The sequence below is a fragment of the Amblyomma americanum genome, chromosome 5 (assembly GCF_052857255.1).
Source record: "Amblyomma americanum isolate KBUSLIRL-KWMA chromosome 5, ASM5285725v1, whole genome shotgun sequence".
Taxonomy (NCBI): domain Eukaryota; kingdom Metazoa; phylum Arthropoda; class Arachnida; order Ixodida; family Ixodidae; genus Amblyomma; species Amblyomma americanum.
Window position 1 is genome coordinate 37,892,209 of NC_135501.1, and position 19,218 is coordinate 37,911,426.

General features: G+C 46.9%; 1 protein-coding gene across 2 annotated transcripts in view; it reads left to right on the forward strand.

Annotated features, from left to right (window-relative positions):
• The window catches only part of LOC144132382 (uncharacterized), a 74,822-nt gene extending 62,726 nt beyond the window's left edge, over nucleotides 1-12,096 (forward strand). For both annotated transcript variants that reach the window (XM_077664740.1, XM_077664739.1), the window contains one exon: nucleotides 11,963-12,096. The gene's annotated coding sequence lies outside the window, so the exon portion shown is untranslated. The remainder of the gene's footprint in view (nucleotides 1-11,962) is intronic.
• The last annotated feature ends 7,122 nt before the right edge of the window (nucleotides 12,097-19,218 follow it).

Sequence of the window (19,218 nt, forward strand, 5' to 3'; positions counted from 1 at the left end):
CTGCGTTCGAGAGGGAGCGGCTGGCGTACGCTATGACTTTCTCGTTGCCATCCTGCCACTGAACGAGAATAGCGCCGAGACCAACATTGCTGGCGTCAGTATGAATTTCAGTGGCAGCTCGTTCATCAAAATGAGCGAGTATTGGGACAGTTTGTAGGCGGCTGCGTAGCTCGTTGAAGGCAGATTCCTGATCATCATGCCACACAAAAGATACATTGTCTCTAGTAAGCATTGTAAGGGGCTCGGCAATTGTGGAAAAGTTTTCAACGAAACGTCTGTAATAGGCACAGAGGCCAAGAAATCTACGAACGGACTTTTTGTCGGTTGGGCGCGGGAACTGTGCCACAGCGGCAGTCTTCTCCAGGTCAGGACGGACTCCGTCAGCGCTTATCACGTGACCAAGAAAACTGAGCTCTTCGAAACCAAAGTGACACTTTTGTGGCTTTATCGTCAACTGTGCCGAACGGAGCGCCTGTAACACCATTCGCAGCCGGTTGAGGTGTTCCTCGAAGCTAGGAGCAAAAATGACAACATCATCAAGGTACACTAGGCATGTCTGCCATTTCAGCCCAGAAAGAACGGTGTCCATCATGCGTTGGAAGGTTGCTGGCGCAGAACAGAGTCCAAAGGGTAGCACTTTGAATTCATAAAGGCCGTCAGGTGTCACGAATGCTCTCTTCTCTCTGTCCCTTTCGTCCACTTCGATCTGCCAGTAGCCATTCTTAAGGTCGAGTGAAGAAAAATATTTAGCGTCACGCAGTCGATCCAAGGCGTCGTCGATACGTGGAAGGGGGTAAACGTCACGTTTCGTGACACGATTCAACTTCCGATAATCGACGTAGAATCGCAAGGTGTTATCCTTTTTCTTCACCAATACCACAGGCGAAGCCCAGGGTCTCGTGGACGGCTGGACTACGTCGTCTGCAAGCATTTCTTGCACTTGGGATCGTATAGCCTCCCGTTCCAGCGGCGACACTCTGTACGGGTGTTGGGATATGGGGCTAGTCTCCTCGTTGACGATGATGCGGTGTTTGGCTAACGGGGTGCGCCCTACCTTTGATGTCGTGGCGAAGCACTCTGCGAAATCGTGAAGGTGCTCTAACAAGCGCTGCTTCTGACCCACCGACAAGCCGGGATTAATGTCCACGGTAGACAGAACGGCTGCTGCATCGCGTCCGTCCGGCGACGGTAGCTCCAGAGCACATATATCTGCGGGCTCAACGAAGTCGGTAACGTATGCGACGGCCGTTCCTTTCGCAATAGGCTGGAACTCTGTTCCGAAGTTGGTGATCAAGAGTGTCGCAGAGCGATCCCGTAAGCGAACAAAGCCCTCTTGCAGCGCAGATTCCTTTCTCGAGTAGAAGGCTGACGTTTCTCTCTGCCATAACGTCTCGATCACCGGGCGAGTCACTTTGCACGGGGACCATCATGCTGCACCGCGGAAGCACCGTCAGGTAATCAGCAGCAATACGCAGGGCGGGTATCCTGGAGTCGTCTGGGTCGGCTATTTCAATTGCTTGCGTCGGCGAAAACGTCACGCGCGGCTCTTGTAAATTGATAACGGCGCCGTTAGCTTGTAAAAAGTCCAGGCCGAGAATGACATCGCGCGAACAGTGAGGTAGGACAACAAAGTCCGTAAACAAATCCGTCGATTGTAACTCTCCCCGTACACCGGCCAACAGGGGTTATTAGGTGCCCACCAGCTGTGCGAATCTGAGGCCCAGTCCATGCGGTTAAAACTTTCCTCAGTCCTTTTGCTAGCTCGTTGCTCATAACCGAATAGTCCGCTCCCGTATCAACCAATGCCGTAACTGCTAAATCGTCGATATCGACCGGTAAGTCCGAAGGTGCACATCCTTTGTGATCGTCACGTGTCCTCGTTTGATAGCCGTCGTCTGGTCGGGAACGCGATGGAGGATGTTCGGCTGTTCGCTCGTCAGCGGCCTTACCTCCGCAGGCCGCTGGGTCTAGTTTCACCGGCGAGGACTCGGTGAGCGGCTGAAATGGCTTGTCGAAGGACGGGGACTCGGCGAACGATAGCGGGTAGAGGTTGGTGGGCGGTAGTCAGGGCGAGGGAAATCAGTGTGAGTGTGATGCCGGCGCGTTGACAGGTGCTCCTCAATTTCGCGGGGCCGTTCGCCATTGGGCGGACAGGGGACTCGCGGATGAAATCCGCGAATTCCAGCTCGACGATAAGGGCACCACCGCAAGATATGGCCAGCCTCACCGCAGTGGTAGCAAAGGGGCCGCTGGTCAGGTGCCCGCCACACGTCCGTCTTCCGCAGTCTGGCCTCGGGCAACACAGGGACAGGCGGGGGCCGCGGCTGGAAAGCAGATGCAGATGGGCTTGTGTTCCAAGGGGCGAGGTCGCAGTTCTGTCGGAGTACCGACGCGTACGTCTGGCGCGGGGGCGTCGGTGTAAGGGCGGCAGGGGCAACAGGTTCAGGGACCACCTGCTGCACTTCCTCTCGGATAATTTGTGCTAACGATGGGCACTGCGGCTGCGACTGGGCAGAGAGGCGCATTTTGTGCAGCTCTTCTTTGACGATAGATCGAACCAGCTCCCGAAGGGTGTCAGCGGAGTCGCTGGAGGCTGGCGCAATGTCGGCAGTTGATACGGTGTTCACGGCGAAATTGTAATAGCGGGCGCGTTGTTGCAGGGTCTTTTCGACGGTAGTGGCCTCCGATAGAAACTCCGAAGTGGTGTTAGGTGGGTTTCGCACAAGCCCAGCAAACAGTTCTTCTTTTATCCCGCGCATCAGATGGCGCACTTTCTTGTCCTCGGCCATGTTTGGATCCGCCCTTCTGAACAGTCGTGTCATGTCCTCATAATACATTGCGACGCTCTCATTGGGTCGCTGGTTCCTTGACTGCAGCGCGAACTCAGCTCGTTCCCGACGGTCGGTGTTGACGTAGGTCGCCAGCAACTGGCTACAGAACCGTTCACAAGAAGGAAACGTTGTCTCGTGGTTCTCGTACCACGTCCGCGCCGAGTCGTCAAGAGCGAAGTAAACATTGTGCAGCTTCCGCTCCGCATCGCAGCCGTTGTACCTGGCAACGCGCTCGAACTGGTCAAGCCAGTCCTCCGCGTCCTCAAACACTTCGCCATGGAAGGTCGGCGGCGATCGCGGCTGGAGGACAGGAAATGAGCAGCTGAGTTCCCGTTGTCAGCCATAGCTGCCGCGTCTCCGTTGCTAGCCATAGGTGCCGCGTCAGTCCTGCGCGTCGCAGCTGGAGCCCTGGTCCTAGGGGATAACGGACCGTACTCTGGTGACTGACCTTGGATTCGGCGGCTCGTACTGCGATGAATCGGAGTCAAATCCGTGTTCATAGAGAGCCTTCGGGGCACGTAGATGTTGGAAAGTACCCAGCATCTCCACCAAAAATGTAACGAAGACAGGACCGGCACAGATCACAGTCTCAGCGAAGTCCAGCGCACAGCAGGGAACTCACAAGATGGCTGTCCGAACCACACACACACTTCTTGTTTGTCCACCGGCACACGCACACTTCGTCTTCATCGTCGGCGCGCTCCCATGAGCACGCGCCAATATGACGAATTCGAGCGTATAATGGGAGGCCCAGGGTCGCTGTCCACATTACCCGCATGCAAACGTAAAAGCGTCGTAAAAAAACAATCAAAGAAAGCTACGAAACTATGGATACGGAACAGTACTAAGCAGACGTTATTACTTTTCTTAGCGTATAAAGGAAGGTTTGTAAATACATGCATAGCAAAAACGAAGCGGTTCAGTGGCAGGTTACAAGTACTGTTGCCGAGTCCACAGAAGTGGAGGCCACTGTGCTGGCTTCTTAAATACTTGGATGATGACGATGTTGCAATCGATCAGAGAGGTGGTTTGAAGGCGAGTTGTACCGGAATGGAAGCGTCCAGGAAAGGCGCGAAAACAAGACGCAAATAGACCACCTCGTCAGTCGCGTAGGCACCGTAGTGACCCACTGTCGGGAGTGTCGATAGCTGGCATATCCGGCCGCACGAAGTGACCGATAGCCAGGGCACAAAGAATACAAGCAGGGCCGGCATAGAAAAAGAAAGCGCTTCAGTGGCAGATTGAAAGTAGTGTCTCCGTGTCCGCATTGCTGTTTCTATAGCTACTGAACGTGAAGAGAACCACACGGAAATTATATACTGCAATACAAGGCGTCATGGTTATGAAGTACTATCAGTGTCAAATGAAATGCGAACCGCGGAAAGCGTGGCCAAAGGTCCCAGTTACGCATCAGCCTGTCGACAGGAAACCCAGGCGCGCCCATCCGGTTTTCGTTATTTTTGCTTGTTTTCTTTGAGATTCCTTTTCGCGTTTCGCCACTGAAGCGCTCCAATCATTTTTTTTTATGTAAGGAAACTTGTGCAGCGCGATCGGTTTTAATTGTTCGCTTTGCAGCGAGACGGTGATAATACGACGATGACGGAAGCAAAATTATAGCACTGCAGGCAAGCAATCCCAGAACGCCTGCTTCACTGAACTACGCTGGCCGCAGCCACCGCACCAGCGAAACCGCGCTTCGCAAGTGTCCATACGTAGAGAGAATAGATGCGGCGCTCCAGTGGCAAAACGCGACAACGAAAGTAAAATAAAACACAAGCAAAAGTATCGCAAACCGTATGGGCGCGCCTATGCTTCCTGTCGACAGGCTGAAGCATAAGCTGAGCCAGCTGCCGCCCTTTCCGCGGTTAGCTTTTCATCTGACGATGACAGTACATAATGCGACATCAAGGGATGGCTTCGAACAATACGCGTACGCTCATGTGCGGAATTCTAGCTTTCGCATGTGTCGGCTTCTCGTGACTGCGTCAACTTGAGAACGAAAGAGCCCCGAGGGTGAAGCACGAGAATCCAGCTCAGCGTTCGATTAAGTCAATCTTGGATCGTCAACTCTGCGGCCTGGTGACGTTCTCTCATCATTCGAGACATTTGTGAACCAGACCTGTGGCGTCACTTTGGTGACTCCGCACGATGAATCAAACTTGGACATGAAGCTTTCTCTCACCCTGCGGTCACAATGGGTACAAAGAAGAGCGGATGCCGCCACCCTGGCACTCGCAAGAGGTCCTCTGGACGGAGCCTCCCAACAGTCTTCCAGTTTTCGAGCCCACGTACATCAGCGTCTGTTTACGGCAGTTCGAGGCAAGCCTAGCCCTAAGCGGTATCGCAGCATAGGAGTTCCGGTACGTGGTACTCCTTGAAGTGTTTCCACTTCACCTCGAACTCTTCGCTGCCCTCATACTGGACCTGGACTTTCCAAACCGTCGTGGCTGCGATTTAAGCCACTAATGAATTGTTTATCACCCGATTCCGGGTAACACTTTTGACATCCCTCTACGACTGCAGTCGGGCTGTCCCTCTGCTCTGGCTACTAACGGTTTGCAACCGGCATCCTATTGCCTCATCCCTACACCACAGGCCAGCTGCCCCTTCTCATCAGCGTGCCTGAGGTTCTCGGCTGGGCACAGCTTTCACGTTACTGATCGCTGCTTCGGAAGCTACATCTACAGGGCTGTTTAGGGAACTTCCTGGTTCTAAGCCGTACAATGAAGTGCGAGTGGCCGTCCTGGCGGACTTCAGCGGAGCCTAACATCCGCAACCGATCTACACCGCTGCAGACCCCGCGTCGCCACCGGAAGCAAATCCTCACACATCGTCCCAGTTCTCTCCCCTTGACCTCGTCTGTCCGAACAATACTCAGCTCAGATGTATTGTCTCTGCTTGCAAACCAGAGTGCTGTCAGCCCGAGACACACTATTCTATGCTGAACCAACTAGGGCCGCATCTGCTTTTGATATATACCATCAGGTAAGCTTAACCTTTGCGCCGTCACCTTCAGTTCCTGTGATTGAGATCTTGTTGCGTCTTATCTTCTTTCGAAATCCCAGGATTGTGAGGAGAGCTTCAGAGTAGCAGCTGGCTGCTCCTCACGACCTTCGCCCTGGGCTCTTTTCCTCCCAGATAGCGTCTGGCACTTTCCGGTTCCTGAAGCATGCGCCTTATGCAGCATCGTTCATCAAACCCTTGGGAGCACCACCTCCTTCCTCTAGAAGGCCGCGCTTCCTGTACCCTCAACGCGCAACGCAGGCAAGCTGTCTCCGAGAATGTCACGCCATAAGCCAAGCTGTCTCCGAGAATTTCACGCCATAAGCCTGTTCACTGCTCCACGTTGCGGTTTTCCTATTGACACCGACTCATCGACTGTAGCTACCGACATTGACAACTGTGCGAAAGCGTCTCAATAGCAGATTTGTCCACCTATCCCTGTCCGGTACACTCGACAGAATCTCCGATCCTGCAGTTGTGAACTATAGGCCGTACGTATACAACGCCCTACAGTCGCACTAATACAGAGCCTTAACGGAATAGCCATTCTCCCGCCCACGTCCGCTCCAGGCTCTTTGTATACAATGCGTTGAACAACTCAAGAATTGCAAGAAAAATACCTGCGCTATCGCATCGAGCTGTTAGCCGATGCTGTCCCGCTCATTTTAGCTGAGTCCGCTCATTTCTCTGTGAGGCTGCTGTGAGAACGTTCCCTCCTATTGTGCCATTCTGGTGCTCCCCGCATTATCGTTGTAATCGCTTCAACGTCTTCCGTCATCCGAGACCGCTGGACGACATGCCTTCTTGCCTATGTCCTCCATTAATGGCGCAACTTAGTCAGCAACCGCTCAGCCAGCCACGACCACGATACACTTGCGCTCTGCTCTAGAGCCACTCCCCTACCGATCGCGATCACCTGCTCATGGTCGAAGGCCATTCCTAGCGAATTCCTTCGACCTTGGACTCCGCTATTGAGGGCCCTTGTGACGGTGTGTTCTTATTTTTTGCTGCTGTTTGCGCCCCAACCTGATGAAAACGAAGGAGCCACAAGGGGAAAGCATGACATACCTGCTCAGCGTTAAAAGAAACCAGTCTTGGAGGGAGTACACCATGGCCTGGTCGCATTAACTCGTCCTTCGCGAACTGCGTATTGCAGACCTGACGTCAAAGGCGGATGGTACATAATTAAAAAGCAGTGTATCTACATAAGATTTGGTGTGAATAACGCGATACACACTTACGAAAACGACAACTGGAACGGTGGACACAGGACCAGCGCGCAATAACAGCTGATGTTTATTTTGGCACGAGGGTACATAAATACATTTCATGCACATGCTAAAAACAATCAATTCAATGCCAACGGCTGTGTCGCACACTCCTTCGTTTCTTGATTAGATTTAACTCCTCATTTCACACCAAATGTACAACTAACTAGCCCACATTGCTGCTTTGCTACATTACATGACGGAAGTAATATTATGTAAATTAAACGACATGGTGTCATATGCGTGCACTTCATGCAAAACAGTGTAGTTCTTTCACGAACCTAAGAGCAGATTAAAAATAAGAAAAACCACGAAACGTCTCAAATAAGCCAATAAATTCACATTAACTGAACTGCAGGGAGAGATACGTAAAACGTTTCTAAACCAAACGCGAGCACCATCTTCTCGTATTTTATGATCATCTCTTGCTCTGTTTTTTGTCTTGTGTCAGTGCTCTCCACTTTCTCTTAGACTCCAAGTACCAAGTAGCGCAAACCAAATTTTCACTTGAGCGCCTGTACTTGAAACAGGAATCTTTATTTTTTTTTTGTTCGGGCTGCAGCGATTAACCTGCAAGGCTGGTTTCTGAAAAGTTAAAACTTGTGAAGTACTTTTTGGTTAACTGGATGCGCATCGATTTCACATACGCATTAAGAGAGACCAGAAAATTATATATATGCATTATTTCACCCGTAAATTTACTATTGCCACTCAGTCTGGGGGACCGCACGCCTACACCAAATTAACCGCCCTCTCATTATGCAGAAAAGGTCATCCGTATTATATCCTCCGCCAATTACGTGGTACATGCACCACCGTTTTTTATCCTACACAATATGCTGCCAGTAAACAAAATGTTAGAGTACAATGTGCTGCTTCTTTTGAAATATATGAACTCCCACTTTAGCAAACTCCCCCTAAAGCTTGCATCCTTACAAAAAATGCACCCACCCAGATATACACGTAAAAGAAACAAATGGACGGTACCTCAGGCTCGCATACACTATGGGAGGCAAATGATGCACTTCGTAATTTCTAACACACTTGATCCAAATGAATGGTGGAGCGAAAATGCCGGCTGTAGAACAAATGTTTTTATGAGAAATGTTCTCAGTCGTATGGAGGATAATGACAGTTTTTTCTCTTAAACATTGTTTGCTGTACTTGCTTGCAAATCTTCACTGTGCCTCCTTATAAACAGAAAATTTCACCTCCCTATCTCTATTATCTCATAGGGAACATCTTTGTAATCATGTATATTACTTAGAACTACTTTGTAGTGTTGTGTTCTACATGTCTCATTTTGATTTCATGAATTGTTCTTCTTGTCTGTCATATTGTGTCATGCTCACTTTGATTTAATTGATAAAAATCCCTTACATGCTTCGTGTCTATTGCGCTTCAAAATTGCATCGCTTATCCTAATTCATCCTGCGCTTTATTATGTTTGTGAATTCTGTATGCTGTCTTCTCCCTTGTAATGGGCCCCGGGCCTAGTCAATCTACTCTGAAGAAGCTTTTAAAAAGCGCTAGCTCTTACTCATCACTTTTCTCGATTTCTTGGGGTCTCCTACTACCTCCCTTCGTCGTGAAATTTCTTAGGCCGAGAGATTCAAGATGCCGGTTCCCATAGTAAATCGATATAGCAACTCAATTGGTGTTTGACTGGTGACGCCATTAGTATATTGAAGTCGTGATTGATTGGTGACGTCACTCATATATCGAACTGGTGATTGACCGGTGGCATCACTTATAAATCTAAGAAGTCAAATTCGTATTTCCTTAGGTGTACCTCACTTTAATCTCCCAAATATCGATTCTAGTAAACAAAACTGCTAACGCTCGTTGCTTGAACATCTTCCAGACGGTGGCGGCGTCATTTTTTTTTTTGCCCAGGGTCCTTTTTCTCTTTTAGAGACATAAAGAATATATGAGCAAAAAAAGGGATCGAAAACTTGTGATTGGGTGAGTTGCCGGTAGAATTTGAAAAAAAAAGCGTCTTCTGAAGCTGGAGGACAATGTTGTAACGAACCGAAAAGCGTGGTTTCTGGCTGGTTGTGGGTTCTTTTGTGTGCCTGCAGCGCCCGTGGCCTTGATGTGAATAAATGGATTAAACGTTCGTGTCCTAACCTAAATGTTTTCTGACACAGCTTCGCAGGCCAAGTGCGTGTTGGTATCTAGTCTTCGTCCAAACCACAGGTAGTTCATATTTCTTTCAGATGGGCCAGTGGGCATCACGTGTGCTAGCACAGAGGTTCGATGGGCAGAAATCCTGGGTTGTATTGGGATTAGGACACGATCGGAACACTTTTATCAAGGCAGCAGTCTTCGTATTGTTGTACACGCCATTCAAGAGCTTGAATCGGTATTTCCCTACCTTAATGGATTTCGCTACATTTTTCTCGGGCGCTTTTCATCTTCCTTGTGTCGCCGCTAAGCATGCTGCTGAGACACTAGCCGATAATTTCTCCAGTCGGAATCCGAAAGTAAGTAAGAAATAGCGTGGTGGGCAACCTCCCATCAAACAAAAGATGGGATTTTAACGTAGTTCAACCTATCAGACGTGCGAAAGCATGTGTTTAGCTTGGTTGGCTTATGGTTTTTTGCTGCTGGGGCGTGAGCACATCTGGCGCCGATTTTCGACTCAGGTTAAGCTCTGATCGAAATTATGCTGATCTGATCCCTTAGCACAGCGAATGAAGGTAGATGAAGGCTACCATGTACCATGAACAGCGCGAGAGTGTGTTGCAGTTCAATACGAGGCTTGATCGGCTGCGGCGATAGCACAGTGCCCTTGCGCAGTGGGCAGTGAAGCTGGTCTGCCAACGCCGGCGCGTGTTCGAAACTAAGGCAACATGTATTTTATTTCTGCATGGGCTGCTGCAACGCTAAGTTTTGCCAACGTCACCGTCAGGGACAAACTTCACACGAATTCGGTGAGGCGGTCAAACCTCGTGAAGTAGTCCTTTAGCACTGATATAAGCGGCCAGGCTTGATTCAGTACGCTGATTACACCCTTCCCAAAAATAGGCAATGACTAATAGTTTGGTAGAAAAATTCAACCAGATGTGCAAGTTGATGCTGAAGTGCATGTGTACCCGGAAACCTCATGTAAATGTAGTAAAAGGGGCTATGCGTTAATAATATTCGGCGCTTTCTGAGAACCTGTTACCCATCACATCACGACTAGCTGTCGATGCTTACACTTGAACTGTCTGCATTTTTGCGTATTCTTCAGCTTACTTGCATTAAATACCACAGTCTGGGTAAAATTGAAGGTTCAGTCGATTTTACCACCTGTGTCATTAATGGCCTAGCACCCTCTCCCAAGTTCTGGCCTTTCTGGTGATTTCCAATAATAAGTATGAACATGGTCGTTCCTGCTATACATACGTCTTCAGAGCTAAGCTATCCGGCACTCGGTAAGCTCTACAGTACCCCATTTCGTGCTTTCAGAGCTCTTCAAGCAGCACAGAAGAGATACGCCCATTCGATAGCCTTTTTGTTATAAAAATTGAGGGATTAATTTCGAGTTCTAACCCCTTTGTAACGAGAGGTTCTTTGCGGTCCCCGTAGCCTCATAGGCGTGATATCCGCATTGATGAGTTCCTCCACAGCCACTGGGGATTAAGATCTGGAGGTTGAGTTATCTGGTAAATGGTGGCGAATTATTACACTAAGGAGGAAAACTCCTGATTTGTTGAGGGGTTGATTTTTAGAAAAATTGATAGCTAATCTGTCATCTGCAAACAGCTCACTTTTCAACGCTGAGTAAATTAAGCATTCTACAACATTGCTCATGCTGTGCACAAAACTCTTCAATAAGGTAGTAAGTGTTTGGTGGTATGGTATAGAACTTCGCCATCGCAATTCTAGCATGATGTTTGATTAGGGTACATGGTGGGAAAGCATGCACAAAGTACATATTGGTTGCTGTAACGTTAAGAGTGAGGATCAGTTCAGGGAACAAACGAGAGTAACGGCAACCCGGCTAAGGTTATGAGAAGAACGTGCGCATCAGCAGCACAGGTACTGTCGACCATAGAGAATTCGGGCCCGCTTCCTAGTCTACTCCAGACAAAGATAAACGTAGAAGAGAAGCCTCGGTTAAGCCGGCGGGTGCGGTTAGCAAGCTGCATTATCCACCAATTAAGAGAAGAAGGTTAACTGCCGAGTATTTGCACAGACCTCCGTCTCCCCTTGCACGTAGCTGGAGTCATGATGATGAAGAGGAAGAACGGCTTCAAGATAAAATTAAGCATTAGGTAGAAATGTACTCCTGTAAGTGATAAAACAGGTGTAACTGTTGGGTATGCTACTTACGGAATGGTAGCAGAAATGAGGAAGCCTACCGGCAGTACACAAAAGTGCACCAGCGTTTGAGGCACAGCTTTCTGGAACTCGCTCCGTCGATCCGTCGCCTAACCACGGAACAGTTTTTTAACAATACAGGATTATCATCGACATATGTTCGTGTGGCGTCATGACCATGTTTTCCTAACGACTAGCTTGACGTCAGCCTCACTGCAGCCTACGTCACACATAGCAGCGCCGAATTGCTGAGTACCTAATGAATGAAAAAGGATCTGAACCGTTGCATCATACGTTCATCGGTAACTAACAGATTGTCATTCAACATCCCACTACAATATGACATAAATGGTGACTAGTATCCCTGCTTAATGTTTCTATTGCCACGCTCTCTCTTTTGGTGCAATTCAGTGCATTCGTCTGTGGGCAACGAGTGATGACTACAGTTATTTTTAGTATTTTTACTTCGTTCTTGGATCAATCCTATTTTGCATGTGAACTCGATGCGCAGTAGTTTCAGTGCCAACCATGCCTCTTCTTTTTGCGCAGGAATATAACAGGCCAAGGCAAGCCACAAGGTCAACGCCGCCGGATGCGTGATAGCTGACCACATGTGTCCAAAAAGGATATTTTGTAATGTACCACTCGTATAATTCAAAGCATTAAACAAATAGACATCTCGAGACGTGTGTGTCACTTTGGTTCGCACTATGGAAGTTTTGATGTCATGCCTAAGGCAAATACAGGGCGCCGTGATCAACTTTAGTGCGCCCTCTATAAGTGCGCGCGGATTCGTATCGGCAAAGCCGCAGATTAGATAACTTGGTCGGGTTCGAACACGGGAACTCGACTACTGACCTGGAGTTCCCGGGTTCGAACCCGACCGCGTCGGCTGCGTTTTTATGGAGGAAAAACGCTAAGGCGCCCGTGTGTTGTGTGATGTCAGTGCACGTTAAAGATCCCCAGGTGGTCGAAATTATTCCGGAGCCCTCCACTACGGCGCCCCTTTCTTCCTGTCATCTTTCACTCCCTCCTTTATCCCTTCCCTTACGGCGCGGTTCAGGTGTCCAACGATATATATGAGGCAGAAACTGCGCCATTTCCTTTCCCCGCAAAAAACAATTATTATTATAGTTAACTTGGCTGGCGCCTCACGGCGCTTCGTGTCACGCAGCTCTAATGAATCTCATTATCATGACAATTTCTGTGTGACGTCAGTGCACGTGAAAGAACCCAAGGTGGTCGAAATTTCTCGAGCCCTTTAATACGGCGTCCCCATAGCCTGAGTCGCTTTGGGACGTTACACCCCAATAAACCAATAAAACAAACCAATTTCTTTTGTAATTATTTCTGAGCAAAAGTTATGTTACTCTTAAAACTGCGAATTACTGCGCAGATCACCAACCTAATGAATGAATTAAAATATTGGCGCACTTTGCTTTTTATTTATTTATTTAAAATACCTTACAGGCCCCATGGGGGCATTGTGTAATAGGGGTTACAGAGTAAGCAGCCTTCTAACGTGGTATACAAAAGATACGCCTCAATGCAGGGCTCATCAACATTACTACCAAGATAAAAACATGAAACAGGAACAACTGTAGTAATGAAAGGCCAGAAAGGTACACATAAGGAAATAACATGAGTAAACATTAACGTAAGGCATTAATACTAGAAAGTAAAATACTCAAAGAATGAACATTCTTGAAGTGATATTCAAAGAAAAAGACACAAAAAAGCAATAATATATACAGGTCATACAAGTGAACACACGACGCAGCATAAAATAGCAATTCACAAGAGCGAGATAGCAATGCATCACAAATATCACAAGAAGTTCGAAGCAGATTGCCAAGTGTAAGAAACAAGATAAAGTTATTTGTAAGTGCTATTATGAACAATGCTCGTGTAGGAGATGACGAAATTTTTCTTGATCTGACTCGGAAGCAATGTGATCAGGCAGATTATTCCACATGCGAATGGCGGTAGGGAGTGCGGAAAAGTTAAAAGCATGTGTCGTACCGTACCTGCGCGCAAAACTTAAGTGGTTATTTAAACGACGAGACGTGTTCGAGGCGGTCTGGATATGTAGTGTGGATTGTGTGGCATTATAAACATATTTGTGAAACAAAGATAACAGAGCGATATTACGACGAAGAACTAAAGGCTGTATGGAATGATCGAGTTTCATTTGCGTTACGCTGAAGTGATGGCTATAATTACATGAAATGAAACTGGCAGCTCGGTTCTGGACTGATTCAAGCATGTCGATTAAGTATGTAGGATGTGGGGACCAAGTGGAAGATGCATACTCGAGTGGAGGACGAACAAATGTCTGATAGGCAAATTTGCGGATGTGGGAAGGTCAATTACTCAGATTACGACGTAGGTAACCTAATGTCCTAGAAGCTTTTGCGCAAACGGCTGTAATATGGTATGTCCAGGAGAGGTTATCGGTTAGGTGAACACCCAAATATTTATACGATACTGTATGTAACAATTCGTTATTATTGACGTTGTATAAAAAATGTGAGTTGTCACGCTTACGACTAAAAGAAATTACCCATTACCAATTTAAAGCCATTAACCAGGTGTTACACGAACTATGAATTAGGCTAAGGTCATTTTGAAGGGCCAGGTGGTCGTCAGTACTGTTAATTGATCTGTAAATAATGCAGTCGTCAGCGAAAATACGTAAGCGAGAAGAAACATTAAGTGGCAAATCATTTATGTAAATTAGGAAGAGTAAAGGGCCTAAAACACTGCCCTGAGGCACACCAGAAGTAACGTAAGTAGGAGAAGAAGCACTGTTATTAACTGCTGTGAACTGTTGACGATTCGAAAGAAAATTACGAAGCCATGTTAGAGTGAAGGAGTCAATTCGAAGTGCAGTTAATTTAGCAATAAGGCGACAATGAGCTACACGATCAAATACTTTTAAAAGTCAAGGAAAATGCAATCGGTCTGCTGGTTATTGTTCATGTTAATGTGCAGATCAGTCGTGAATTCGAGTAACTGTGTCTCACATGATAATCCTTTCCTGAAACCATGTTGATGGCGAAAAAAAGAAATTATTGGACTCTAGGTGATTATAAATATGAGTAGCAATTATATGTTCGAGCATCTTGCAGCAAATGCAGGTCAATGAAATTGGACGGTAATTTTCAGGGGAGTGTTTATCCCCAGTTTTAAACATAGGTATGATTTTGGCCATTTTCCAGTCATTGGGCAGCTGTCCCGATGACAAAGACTGCTTGAATATATGGTACAGAATGTTACTTGATATAGAAATGTTATTTTTTTTATCTTGGAACTAATATTGTCAATACCAGATGAAGTATAAAACTTCAAATTATTAATAAGACATGTAATTCTCTCCACCGAGATTTCAATACTCTCCATGAATTTCCAGTGAAAATCAGCAACATCAGGTACATTGGTATGATCCTTGCGGCTGAAAATCGATGAAAAAAAACGTATTAAACGCAGAGGGGCACACATTGTCAGGGAGGGGAGTATTTGTATCGCTATGCAAGGCTATCTGGTTAGGGTCACGGTCAGGTGATATAACTCGCCAAAACTTTTTTGGATCCGAATTTAAGAGAGAAGGTAATTCTGTGGAGAAATATTTATTTTTAGCTGCAGCTAAGGCAGAACAGTACGTTTTTAAGCAAAGGCTGTACCTTTCCAACGAAGGAGCATTATTGACGCGTTTAGCGGTATTGTACCGACGTTTCTTTTTATTCCTGAGCTTACGTAGGGCATTAGTAGACCAAGGATTTGTTTTGTCATTTGTTATCGAGATCAACGGGATATATTTGTTAATTAGAGTAGACATTTTATTCTTGAAACACACCCAGTTATCTTCCACCGAGTGATTATAAAAAAAGGAAGTAGCGTGCGGTTGAAAAATACTTCAAGTTCATCGTTTTTTTAGAGTAGTTTGCTTTATTATAATCACGTATTATTTTCCTTGAGATCCCTGAAAAGGGTAGTGGAACACTGATTGTTACCTGAAGAAGGTCGTGATCGCTAAAGCCGTTTAGATGAACTACGGATTCAATTTTTTCGGGGGTGTTGGTGAGTATAAGGTCTAGAATGTTAGTACCGCGGGTTGGTTTGTTAACGACCTGAAACAGGTTAAGATCTAAAGTTAAGTTAAGATAATCCACAGATTTTCGACAAGATGATGATATATTACGCCAATTTATGAGCGGAAAGTTAAAATCACCGAATAAGTAAACAGAATGCGCAGGACAGAGCTGGAGGGCCGTGGTTATGATATTGCGTAGTTCTGTAACGAAAGTGCTGTAGTCAGGTGGACGGTAGCAAGCACCTGCCAGTAGTTTGGTCGTATTTATTACTACTTCAACCCACACAATCTCAAGAGATGAGTTCGAGTCGATAATAAGTGAAGATAATGACTTTTTAACACTAAGAAGAACGCCCCCGCCTCTCTTGCTAGGTCGATCTTTGAGGTAAATATTATAAGAATGGTTATCACGAAGAATTTCGTCGTCAATAATGTCAGGATTTAGCCATGTTTCGGTAAGAACAAGAATATTAGATTCGTTATCGTCAAGCAGAGAGCCAACTAATTCGCGCTTGGGCATGATGCTTCGTATGTTTGCGTAAGATAGTGTCAACAAAGACTCATTGATAGGTAGCTTTGACTGTGGAAGAGCCCGTGAGCAAGTGCTTATGTCTAGCTATCTTTGCGACATGACAACGGTATCAGTGTTTTTGTCGTACGTGTAAGTCTGATTACTTATAAACAGCCGATCTACTGACAGTCTAAAAGGAACTTTTTGAGGTTTCGCGAAGTCAAGCAGCTTCTTTCTAGCTTGTCGCGTAGATGGGGAGAAATCTTCACCGATTGAATATTTTAAGCCTCTTAATTTGTGTGCAAATGACAAGATGCGTCGCTAGTCTATAAAAAAAGTTAGTTTAGCTATTATAGGTCTGTTCTTTCCTTCTTGGTAATTCCCAAGCCTATGTACGCGTTCGAATTGCGAACTGATTGTTTCAGTTTGCAGTTTTTCAGAGCAGAATTTTATGGCTTCCTTTTCAGGGGTAGCCCAGTCCTCATAAGGGTCATCTTCTATCCCGAAAAACAGCAAATTATTTCGTCTGAGCCTGTTTTCTGCGTCCTCACATCTTGATATTTTGTTTCTTAAGCGAGGACTACGAGCAAGAATTGGGCACTGCAGGTGTATTTTATATTTTATATTTTTATAGCCTATATTTTATAGCTAGTGAAGGGTGTGTGTAACAGAACACACACATTCACTTCCATAGTAAGCCAAGCTTCAGCTGTGCAAGTGCCTTGCCGATGCTACAGAGGTTTGGCCTTAGCGGCCGTAAGGTCTGGAGTTGTAGGCGGCCCATTTTGACGTTCCACAGCCGACTGCCTGCATGGGCCTCGATACCCTGACGTGCATACTCGGCCTTATTCTGCTTTCTGTCTCGGCTCCACCGCGTTCCCTGCCCACTTCACGGACTCGAGCGCATGCTTACCCGAAGCAAAAAAAAATGGCTGGGGTTCAACAAGGCTGGAACCTAGTTGTTCGAGTGAAAGCTCTCTTATGTGTGGTCTCCACTATCTCAAATCAAATGCCAAGGTGAACGTCAAGGTCACATGTCAAGCTCAGGTGCCCATTACTCATAGTCATATGTGACGTGGTTCTACTACCATAGCTTAGGGCATACCACAACGCAGTTAAGTTCGGCTTGGTTTTGTGAGGCATTGACGGTCGTTGTCTTATTCACATCGAAATCGGAATCCTCGTAGAGTAGAGCTCTCACTCTAATAAGACTGTGCAGTTCCCTGTCTATCGTTATAGATCTCCTGCATGTTTGCAAACAAACGAGGTGACGCTGCAGTCGCTAGCGGACTCGTAGGCAAGAAAAAAGGGAACGAGGGTCACGGGGAGCTTTTGAGCTCAGGTTTTCATGGCTTGTAGTCGCATTTGCAGTTTCATCGACTCACAACAGTGGTTCAAGCATTGAACGTGGTAATTTAACTATGAGTACACGGGTTTAACAGAGAGCTTTGCTGCCGCTGCATTCCACTTTAGACATTGAATAATAACACCGGTCTTTGACGCGCTGCTCAAGGCAGAATGTTATTTCTCTAATACCTGCAGTAGTGACAGTAAGCTCTGACACTCTTCTGCCTGAGCAGAGGAGCGCTCGCCATCTGTTGACACATCTGCCGTGCAGTGAGTTTCTAGCTTTCGCTGCATTTAATAGCTTATCCCCAATATGACGTTGCGATGTGTTTCATCCGACAGTTTATTAGTTTGCCCCCTTAACGAATCCGTTGCAGGCCAGTTCAGGGGATTGAAAGAGGCTGCGGCTGAGGTCACAAAATACCACTCACTTGCACACTGCGTGTGCTGGACGAGGCTAGGCTTGCTCACAATCGTTACCGCGTGCTTTATGATATCATTTGCCCGCCATTGTGATGCGATGTCATGAACGAAGACTAAAGAACGCTACAACTCGGGAAATGCCCACTACAGCTGTTTTCTTGCAAGCACGCTTTGCGATGACGCAGAACCTCATTAACCAGCTTATGACACCTCGTTCAATGAAGAGAGCTGAACATACTTACGAGGCATTTCGCACAAGTTAACATGAGCTTTTGTGAATATACCAAAGTGAATGTCCAGGAGCGGCACAATTTATCAGACCTCTCTACATGAACCAAATACAATCATGTGTTCATCTTAAGAATAGTCTCACTTTAATATTCAATGCAATGAAAACTCGCTTATATTTTCGTATAACTTCCACAATCCTTAAAATATGCTGCTCTACGAGCAAGGATGCATTCGGTTTTACGCGATTGACCCACCCGGCGCACCGTGAGCACCAAAACGGCTCCGCGTGATAATTACATAGAAGCTAAAGATTTGCTGGTTTTTACTTATGCTGTTTCAACCGTACTATGCTGATGTATAGGCGAGCGAGCGTAACATTTTCCCTGCTGCGAAACCTTTGCCGCATGCACTGACTGGTAGCGTAAATCAAGGCCCACAATAAGTTTTACACCGCGGGCTATTGCGGCAGAAATGTGCGAGAAACGTATCGAGGCTTATTAGAGAGTTTTAGTTTCACGTACGTAGAGCTCTTACGGGTGACCAGTGCGCATGCGCAGAACGCAAAGGGTATGCGCGAGTCTCACGCCCGTACGTGAGATTCAAATTCTTACGTTACGGCCTTTGCGTTGCTTGCGTACGTAGCGTTGACAAACATGGCAGCGCCCTACCCGCCGCTTCACAGCGATAACAGCTTCGTCGCTAATCCCTCGACGCGATATCGTGTTCTAAACTGCTGCATTCGCCATCGATTTGCCCATTCTTACCCTCGCACAAAGTTTCAAGCGACAAATAGCTTTTGTTTTTCAGAAAGAAGGGCGATTTCCCAGCTGTTAAGCATGACGAAGCAGCGCACCGACGCAGTTCGACTGGCTTGACTTTGACTCGTCTTGTCTTAGAGTGGTTACAGCTGTGTCTTCGTCTGTCAGTAGAAGAACGCGCGGCGTCTGTCGCGTACGTGCAACTAAAAGGGTTTGAAACGACATGCGTGTATGCTGCGTAGACTTCTCACGTTTGCGTACGGGAACTCTGTACGTACGTGAAACTAAAACTCTCTATTTAATCTTTCTTTTATCGCTACTGGAGGAATACCACAGCAACGCAAGTTGGTGAGTACATGCTGTTTTTGCAATGAGCGGGCACGATGCAGCCGCGCCCTACTGCCGGTAGCTGCGGCATCTGCGGTCGACGCGGGCGGGCGGA